Raw genomic sequence first — 9378 nt, forward strand, 5'->3', positions numbered from 1 at the left:
CTAGGACGTTCCTTACAAACTCCTCCTTCAAGATGACTCCTACTCCATTTCTCTTCTTGTCAGCACCATAATAGTATAACTTAAAGCCTGCTCCTAAGCTTCTAGCCTTACTACCCTTCCACCTGGTCTCCTGGACACACAGTATATCCAGCTTCCTTCTCTGCATCGTGTCCATCAACTCTCTACCTTTTCCTGTCATAGTCCCAATATTCAAAGTCCCTACTCTCAGTCCCAGGCTCTTTCCTTTCCTCCTCTCTCTCTGCTTCCGAACACGCACTCCTCCTCTTCTTCTTCTTCTTGTTCTTCGACCCACAGTAGCCCGATTTCCATTAGTACCCTGTAGGTCATCAGTACCAATGGCGGTCGTTGTTAACCCGGTCCGCGACCCATCCGGTATGGTATAGTTATGGTTGACTCGCATGTTTGGTTTTGGCAAACGTTTTACGCCGGATGCCCCTCCTGACGCAACCCTCTGCATTTATCCGGGCTTGGGACCGGCACAGGGAGACACTGCTCCGTGCCCCCCCCCCCCAAAGGCAGGCTTGGAGAGACACGGGCCAGTGCCGCCCTGAGGCTGCATTACCCTCTCTTTCTTACATTTATTATAAAAATATGCTTATCTTCCTTTTAGCTCATCACACATGTCTTTATGATTTTCAGTCCATGCCTCAGCCGGCCTGAAGCTCCACTGATGCGCATGTGCGGATGCCTCTATCTAGCGGACATAAAATAAAGACAATCATTCAAATGTGAATGAGTCGGCGTGATGCTCCGGGATGTGTGGAGCTCAGGGAGCTCCACGAGTGAGGGAGTTAAGTTAGGGCGGGGGTGCAAGTAGGCTCTAGGATTCCCCGAGTCGGGGCGAGCGATGGGTTTAGAGGCGTATCGCATTGAAGATAATGGCCGCATATCCTTCTTGGACTTTTCTAAAGCCTTTGACTCGGTCGAACATCCATTTATCATAGCAACGCTCGAACATTTTGGATTTGGTTAAATATTCAGGAATGTGATCCGTGGGCTCTATGAGAATATTCATAGCTGTGTCACCCTGCCAAGCGGCACCACTCCGAGCTTCCATGGTGATGTGGGAATCCCCCAAGGTTGCCCCATCTCACCCTATTTATTTATAATTGCTACCGAAATGCTAGCCGTTTATGTTGAAAAGAGCAACGATATCCAAAAGTTAGACGTGCTGGGGACTGAAATTGTTATTAGCCTGCTGGCAGATGACACAACCTTAGTTTTGAAAAATGAACATCAAGTCCCAATAAGTGCCGAAAACAACCAAAACATTCTCCAAGGCTTCAGGATTGTCATTAAACTTAAAGAAATGCAAACTTCTTGCGCTGCATGACTCGCCACTAAAGGAAATCAGCGATGTTTCCATGAAATCAGAAATAAAATACTTGAGCATTTTCCTATCCAAGGACCAAACGTTAAATCAATCCAGGAACATTGAATCTAAACTGAATCAAAGTAAAGCTTAATTCTAATATATGGCTCCAGAGAGATTTATCAATATTAGGCCGGATATATTTGACTAAAATGGATGTGTTTATCCAGATGTATATACCCAGCGTATTCCAATGCTGCTCCAAATCAACTCGTAAAATCTGTTAACCAAATCAATTTCAACTTTATCTGGAGGAACAGACCACACCATCTAAGAAAAATCACATATGGTGAAAGAAACAAGTGAAGGAGGGCTGAAAGTGATAGAGTCGGACTGCTTGAATGGGACATTGAAGGTGAACTGGTTGAAATCCTGGATCAAACCTCATCGTTCTTTCTGGTATTGTACTCCAAACTACTTATTCAACAAAGTCGGCGGCCTGAGTCTTCTGCTTATCTCTGACTTGGATATCAACAAGATTCCTGTCAAATGTTCAGAGTTCCATAAACAAATATTATTATACTGGAAAATGATATACGTACACAATTTCTCACCACACAGTATAATAGTTTGGAACAATCGATATGTACTGCATGGCAACAAACCTCTGTTTTACAAGGAATGCTTTGAGAAAGGTATATGGTCGATAATTGACTTGATGGATGACACTGGCAGTCCTCTGGACAATGAGCAGTTCTGTACTACACACAGATTCAAGCCTCCCATATTAGAGTTGCTAAAGTTACGAAACGCACTGCCTCGACAATTTGTATTCCTGACCAAAAATATAATGACGCACCGAACCGTACAACCACAGTTACCCCGACTATCACTCCAGGGAATCTCAATTGTGGACAGAAAGCGCGGCAACTCCTTTATTAGGAAATGTTTCACAGGAAACTTATTCCCTGGACGTCAAAAAAAAAAAAAGGATATTTTAAATAAATTTGATGAGGAATCGATTGCCACGCTGCGAACCATGTATCTGACTCTACCCATACCCCCAAGGCAAAAGAGACCCACTTCAAAATTATGACTGACATCTACCCATCTAAGGAATTATCGAGGGTACGCTTTAATTTTGAAGATAATATTTGTACATTTTGTGAAGACAACATTGAAACCACTGACCATATATTTTTTCTCCTTCTCATTCCATCGTCACCAGTTTCCTTCTCAAAAGATGATATAACATTCTGTTTACTTATAAGCAACATAACAGATGAACTCTGTGTCAATGTTCTTTTAGGCCTGGCCAAGTTCTTCATTCACAAGAACAGAATGCAAAAATGCTCCCCAAATTTTAATGTCTTCATAAACGATTTTGAAATATAAAAAAAAAAAAAAAAAAATCCTTAAAACTTATGGAAAAATCCAAAAACTAAAAAATATAGTTACCCATGTCCGAGGTTCCTTTTTTTTTTGGTAAAAAAAAAAAAACAAAAAAAAAAAAACAACTTGATTACATGTTACATTCCCCTTGCAATTTTTTTTTTTTTTTTCGTTTTAATTTCTTATTTGTCTATCTATTGATTTAATTACTTCCTTTTAATTTCTTTTTTTGTCTCGCACTGTAAATTTCTCACAAACCTGTAACACTATTAACTTCTCATTACATACAGAACAAATGTCCTGATGTCCGTTGCTTCCTCATCCCTGGTTGTTTCATTGACATTCAGTTCTACCTTGCTATGTTTATTTGTACATTTGTATATTTGGGTGTACTATTTATGTTCAATTAAAAACAGTTTGATGTCTGAGATTCCTTGTGAACCGCCAACTTAATTACATGTTATATTCCCCTCACAATTTTTTTTTTTCGTTTTTAATTTTATTTTTCTATCTATTTATTTAATTATATCCTTTTAATTTTCTTTTTTTGTCTAGCATTAAAAATTTCTCGCAAACCGTTAACACTATTAACTTCTGATTACTTACAGCACGAATGCGCTTATGCCCCCCCACCCATCCCGCTTTTTCCGTACGGAGGCAGACACTGAGATCGAAAGCAAATGGGTGTCATTGAAATGCAGTAACAGGGTGATAACAGCCGTGTTCGAAGTGTGTAGGGGCTTATAGTAGAGCAGAAGCACGTCACGCAATTCACCTGAGTTCGGAGGATCGGGAGTACCAGGGCCCATAGCGGAGAAGCGGAAGAGCGGAGTTATGTGTCTCTTCTCAAAGGCGGGGAAGCTGGGGGGCAGCAGGACCCCTTAGACCGGCTAATGTGAGCCTACTCCGGACAGATATCACCCGGAGTTATGACTGGAGCTCCCGGACCTCTGGGCACACACATATATGAATGAGTGGATGAGCTAATGTTGGTTTGGTTGTGGATACGTTTCGGCCAATGCTATCAGCACAGCTATGATTATCCCCAGAACGTTGAGAACGAGCTCCCGGAACTCCAGACATGCGTATATAAAAGAGTGGAATTAAGGTGTGTGTGTGTGTGTGTGTGTGTGTGTGTGTGTGTGTATACGTGTGGGACAGAAGTAATGTTGGGGACAGAAATTGTTATTAGCCTGCTGGCAGATGACACAACCTTAGTTTTGAAAAATGAACATCAAGTCCCAATAAGTGCTGAAAAAAACCAAAACATTCTCCAAGGCTTCAGGATTGTCATTAAACTTAAAGAAATGCAAACTTCTTGCGCTGCATGACTCGCCACTAAAGGAAATCAGCGATGTTTCTATGAAATCAGAAATAAAATACTTGAGCATTTTCCTATCCAAGGACCAAACGTTAAATCAATCCAGGAACATTGAATCTAAACTGAATCAAAGTAAAGCTTAATTCTAATATATGGCTCCAGAGAGATTTATCAATATTAGGCCGGATATATTTGACTAAAATGGATGTGTTTATCCAGATGTATATACCCAGCGTATTCCAATGCTGCTCCAAATCAACTCGTAAAATCTGTTAACCAAATCAATTTCAACTTTATCTGGAGGAACAGACCACACCATCTAAGAAAAATCACATATGGTGAAAGAAACAAGTGAAGGAGGGCTGAAAGTGATAGAGTCGGACTGCTTGAATGGGACATTGAAGGTGAACTGGTTGAAATCCTGGATCAAACCTCATCGTTCTTTCTGGTATTGTACTCCAAACTACTTATTCAACAAAGTCGGCGGCCTGAGTCTTCTGCTTATCTCTGACTTGGATATCAACAAGATTCCTGTCAAATGTTCAGAGTTCCATAAACAAATATTATTATACTGGAAAATGATATACGTACACAATTTCTCACCACACAGTATAATAGTTTGGAACAATCGATATGTACTGCATGGCAACAAACCTCTGTTTTACAAGGAATGCTTTGAGAAAGGTATATGGTCGATAATTGACTTGATGGATGACACTGGCAGTCCTCTGGACAATGAGCAGTTCTGTACTACACACAGATTCAAGCCTCCCATATTAGAGTTGCTAAAGTTACGAAACGCACTGCCTCGACAATTTGTATTCCTGACCAAAAATATAATGACGCACCGAACCGTACAACCACAGTTACCCCGACTATCACTCCAGGGAATCTCAATTGTGGACAGAAAGCGCGGCAACTCCTTTATTAGGAAATGTTTCACAGGAAACTTATTCCCTGGACGTCAAAAAAAAAAAAAAGGATATTTTAAATAAATTTGATGAGGAATCGATTGCCACGCTGCGAACCATGTATCTGACTCTACCCATACCCCCAAGGCAAAAGAGACCCACTTCAAAATTATGACTGACATCTACCCATCTAAGGAATTATCGAGGGTACGCTTTAATTTTGAAGATAATATTTGTACATTTTGTGAAGACAACATTGAAACCACTGACCATATATTTTTTCTCCTTCTCATTCCATCGTCACCAGTTTCCTTCTCAAAAGATGATATAACATTCTGTTTACTTATAAGCAACATAACAGATGAACTCTGTGTCAATGTTCTTTTAGGCCTGGCCAAGTTCTTCATTCACAAGAACAGAATGCAAAAATGCTCCCCAAATTTTAATGTCTTCATAAACGATTTTGAAATATAAAAAAAAAAAAAAAAAATCCTTAAAACTTATGGAAAAATCCAAAAACTAAAAAATATAGTTACCCATGTCCGAGGTTCCTTTTTTTTTTGGTAAAAAAAAAAAACAAAAAAAAAAAAACAACTTGATTACATGTTACATTCCCCTTGCAATTTTTTTTTTTTTTTTTTCGTTTTAATTTCTTATTTGTCTATCTATTGATTTAATTACTTCCTTTTAATTTCTTTTTTTGTCTCGCACTGTAAATTTCTCACAAACCTGTAACACTATTAACTTCTCATTACATACAGAACAAATGTCCTGATGTCCGTTGCTTCCTCATCCCTGGTTGTTTCATTGACATTCAGTTCTACCTTGCTATGTTTATTTGTACATCTGTATATTTGGGTGTACTATTTATGTTCAATTAAAAACAGTTTGATGTCTGAGATTCCTTGTGAACCGCCAACTTAATTACATGTTATATTCCCCTCACAATTTTTTTTTTTCGTTTTTAATTTTATTTTTCTATCTATTTATTTAATTATATCCTTTTAATTTTCTTTTTTTGTCTAGCATTAAAAATTTCTCGCAAACCGTTAACACTATTAACTTCTGATTACTTACAGCACGAATGCGCTTATGCCCCCCCACCCATCCCGCTTTTTCCGTACGGAGGCAGACACTGAGATCGAAAGCAAATGGGTGTCATTGAAATGCAGTAACAGGGTGATAACAGCCGTGTTCGAAGTGTGTAGGGGCTTATAGGAGAGCAGAAGCACGTCACGCAATTCACCTGAGTTCGGAGGATCGGGAGTACCAGGGCCCATAGCGGAGAAGCGGAAGAGCGGAGTTATGTGTCTCTTCTCAAAGGCCGGGAAGCTGGGGGGCAGCAGGACCCCTTAGAGCGGCTAATGTGAGCCTTCTCCGGACATAGATCACCCGGACTTATGACTGGAGCTCCCGGACCTCCGGGCACACACATATGTGAATGAGTGGATGAGCTAATGTCGGTTTGGTTGTGGATACGTTTCGGCCAATGCTATCAGCACAGCTATGATTATCCCCAGAACGTTGAGAACGAGCTCCCGGAACTCCAGACATGCGTATATAAAAGAGTGGAATTAAGGTGTGTGTGTGTGTGTGTGTGTGTGTGTGTGTGTGTGTATACGTGTGGGACAGAAGTAATGTTGGGGACAGAAATTGTTATTAGCCTGCTGGCAGATGACACAACCTTAGTTTTGAAAAATGAACATCAAGTCCCAATAAGTGCTGAAAAAAACCAAAACATTCTCCAAGGCTTCAGGATTGTCATTAAACTTAAAGAAATGCAAACTTCTTGCGCTGCATGACTCGCCACTAAAGGAAATCAGCGATGTTTCTATGAAATCAGAAATAAAATACTTGAGCATTTTCCTATCCAAGGACCAAACGTTAAATCAATCCAGGAACATTGAATCTAAACTGAATCAAAGTAAAGCTTAATTCTAATATATGGCTCCAGAGAGATTTATCAATATTAGGCCGGATATATTTGACTAAAATGGATGTGTTTATCCAGATGTATATACCCAGCGTATTCCAATGCTGCTCCAAATCAACTCGTAAAATCTGTTAACCAAATCAATTTCAACTTTATCTGGAGGAACAGACCACACCATCTAAGAAAAATCACATATGGTGAAAGAAACAAGTGAAGGAGGGCTGAAAGTGATAGAGTCGGACTGCTTGAATGGGACATTGAAGGTGAACTGGTTGAAATCCTGGATCAAACCTCATCGTTCTTTCTGGTATTGTACTCCAAACTACTTATTCAACAAAGTCGGCGGCCTGAGTCTTCTGCTTATCTCTGACTTGGATATCAACAAGATTCCTGTCAAATGTTCAGAGTTCCATAAACAAATATTATTATACTGGAAAATGATATACGTACACAATTTCTCACCACACAGTATAATAGTTTGGAACAATCGATATGTACTGCATGGCAACAAACCTCTGTTTTACAAGGAATGCTTTGAGAAAGGTATATGGTCGATAATTGACTTGATGGATGACACTGGCAGTCCTCTGGACAATGAGCAGTTCTGTACTACACACAGATTCAAGCCTCCCATATTAGAGTTGCTAAAGTTACGAAACGCACTGCCTCGACAATTTGTATTCCTGACCAAAAATATAATGACGCACCGAACCGTACAACCACAGTTACCCCGACTATCACTCCAGGGAATCTCAATTGTGGACAGAAAGCGCGGCAACTCCTTTATTAGGAAATGTTTCACAGGAAACTTATTCCCTGGACGTCAAAAAAAAAAAAAAGGATATTTTAAATAAATTTGATGAGGAATCGATTGCCACGCTGCGAACCATGTATCTGACTCTACCCATACCCCCAAGGCAAAAGAGACCCACTTCAAAATTATGACTGACATCTACCCATCTAAGGAATTATCGAGGGTACGCTTTAATTTTGAAGATAATATTTGTACATTTTGTGAAGACAACATTGAAACCACTGACCATATATTTTTTCTCCTTCTCATTCCATCGTCACCAGTTTCCTTCTCAAAAGATGATATAACATTCTGTTTACTTATAAGCAACATAACAGATGAACTCTGTGTCAATGTTCTTTTAGGCCTGGCCAAGTTCTTCATTCACAAGAACAGAATGCAAAAATGCTCCCCAAATTTTAATGTCTTCATAAACGATTTTGAAATATAAAAAAAAAAAAAAAAAAATCCTTAAAACTTATGGAAAAATCCAAAAACTAAAAAATATAGTTACCCATGTCCGAGGTTCCTTTTTTTTTTGGTAAAAAAAAAAAAACAAAAAAAAAAAAACAACTTGATTACATGTTACATTCCCCTTGCAATTTTTTTTTTTTTTTTTCGTTTTAATTTCTTATTTGTCTATCTATTGATTTAATTACTTCCTTTTAATTTCTTTTTTTGTCTCGCACTGTAAATTTCTCACAAACCTGTAACACTATTAACTTCTCATTACATACAGAACAAATGTCCTGATGTCCGTTGCTTCCTCATCCCTGGTTGTTTCATTGACATTCAGTTCTACCTTGCTATGTTTATTTGTACATCTGTATATTTGGGTGTACTATTTATGTTCAATTAAAAACAGTTTGATGTCTGAGATTCCTTGTGAACCGCCAACTTAATTACATGTTATATTCCCCTCACAATTTTTTTTTTTCGTTTTTAATTTTATTTTTCTATCTATTTATTTAATTATATCCTTTTAATTTTCTTTTTTTGTCTAGCATTAAAAATTTCTCGCAAACCGTTAACACTATTAACTTCTGATTACTTACACCACGAATGCGCTTATGCCCCCCCACCCATCCCGCTTTTTCCGTACGGAGGCAGACACTGAGATCGAAAGCAAATGGGTGTCATTGAAATGCAGTAACAGGGTGATAACAGCCGTGTTCGAAGTGTGTAGGGGCTTATAGGAGAGCAGAAGCACGTCACGCAATTCACCTGAGTTCGGAGGATCGGGAGTACCAGGGCCCATAGCGGAGAAGCGGAAGAGCGGAGTTATGTGTCTCTTCTCAAAGGCCGGGAAGCTGGGGGGCAGCAGGACCCCTTAGAGCGGCTAATGTGAGCCTTCTCCGGACATAGATCACCCGGACTTATGACTGGAGCTCCCGGACCTCCGGGCACACACATATGTGAATGAGTGGATGAGCTAATGTCGGTTTGGTTGTGGATACGTTTCGGCCAATGCTATCAGCACAGCTATGATTATCCCCAGAACGTTGAGAACGAGCTCCCGGAACTCCAGACATGCGTATATAAAAGAGTGGAATTAAGGTGTGTGTGTGTGTGTGTGTGTGTGTGTGTGTGTGTGTATACGTGTGGGACAGAAGTAATGTTGGGGACAGAAATTGTTATTAGCCTGCTGGCAGATGACACAACCTTAGTTTTGAAAAATGAACATCAAGTCCCAAT

The sequence above is a fragment of the Fistularia commersonii genome, unplaced genomic scaffold (assembly GCF_037954325.1).
Source record: "Fistularia commersonii isolate RoL2024-O1a breed Wild unplaced genomic scaffold, RoL_Fcom_v1.0 HiC_scaffold_44, whole genome shotgun sequence".
Lineage (NCBI taxonomy): Eukaryota > Metazoa > Chordata > Actinopteri > Syngnathiformes > Fistulariidae > Fistularia > Fistularia commersonii.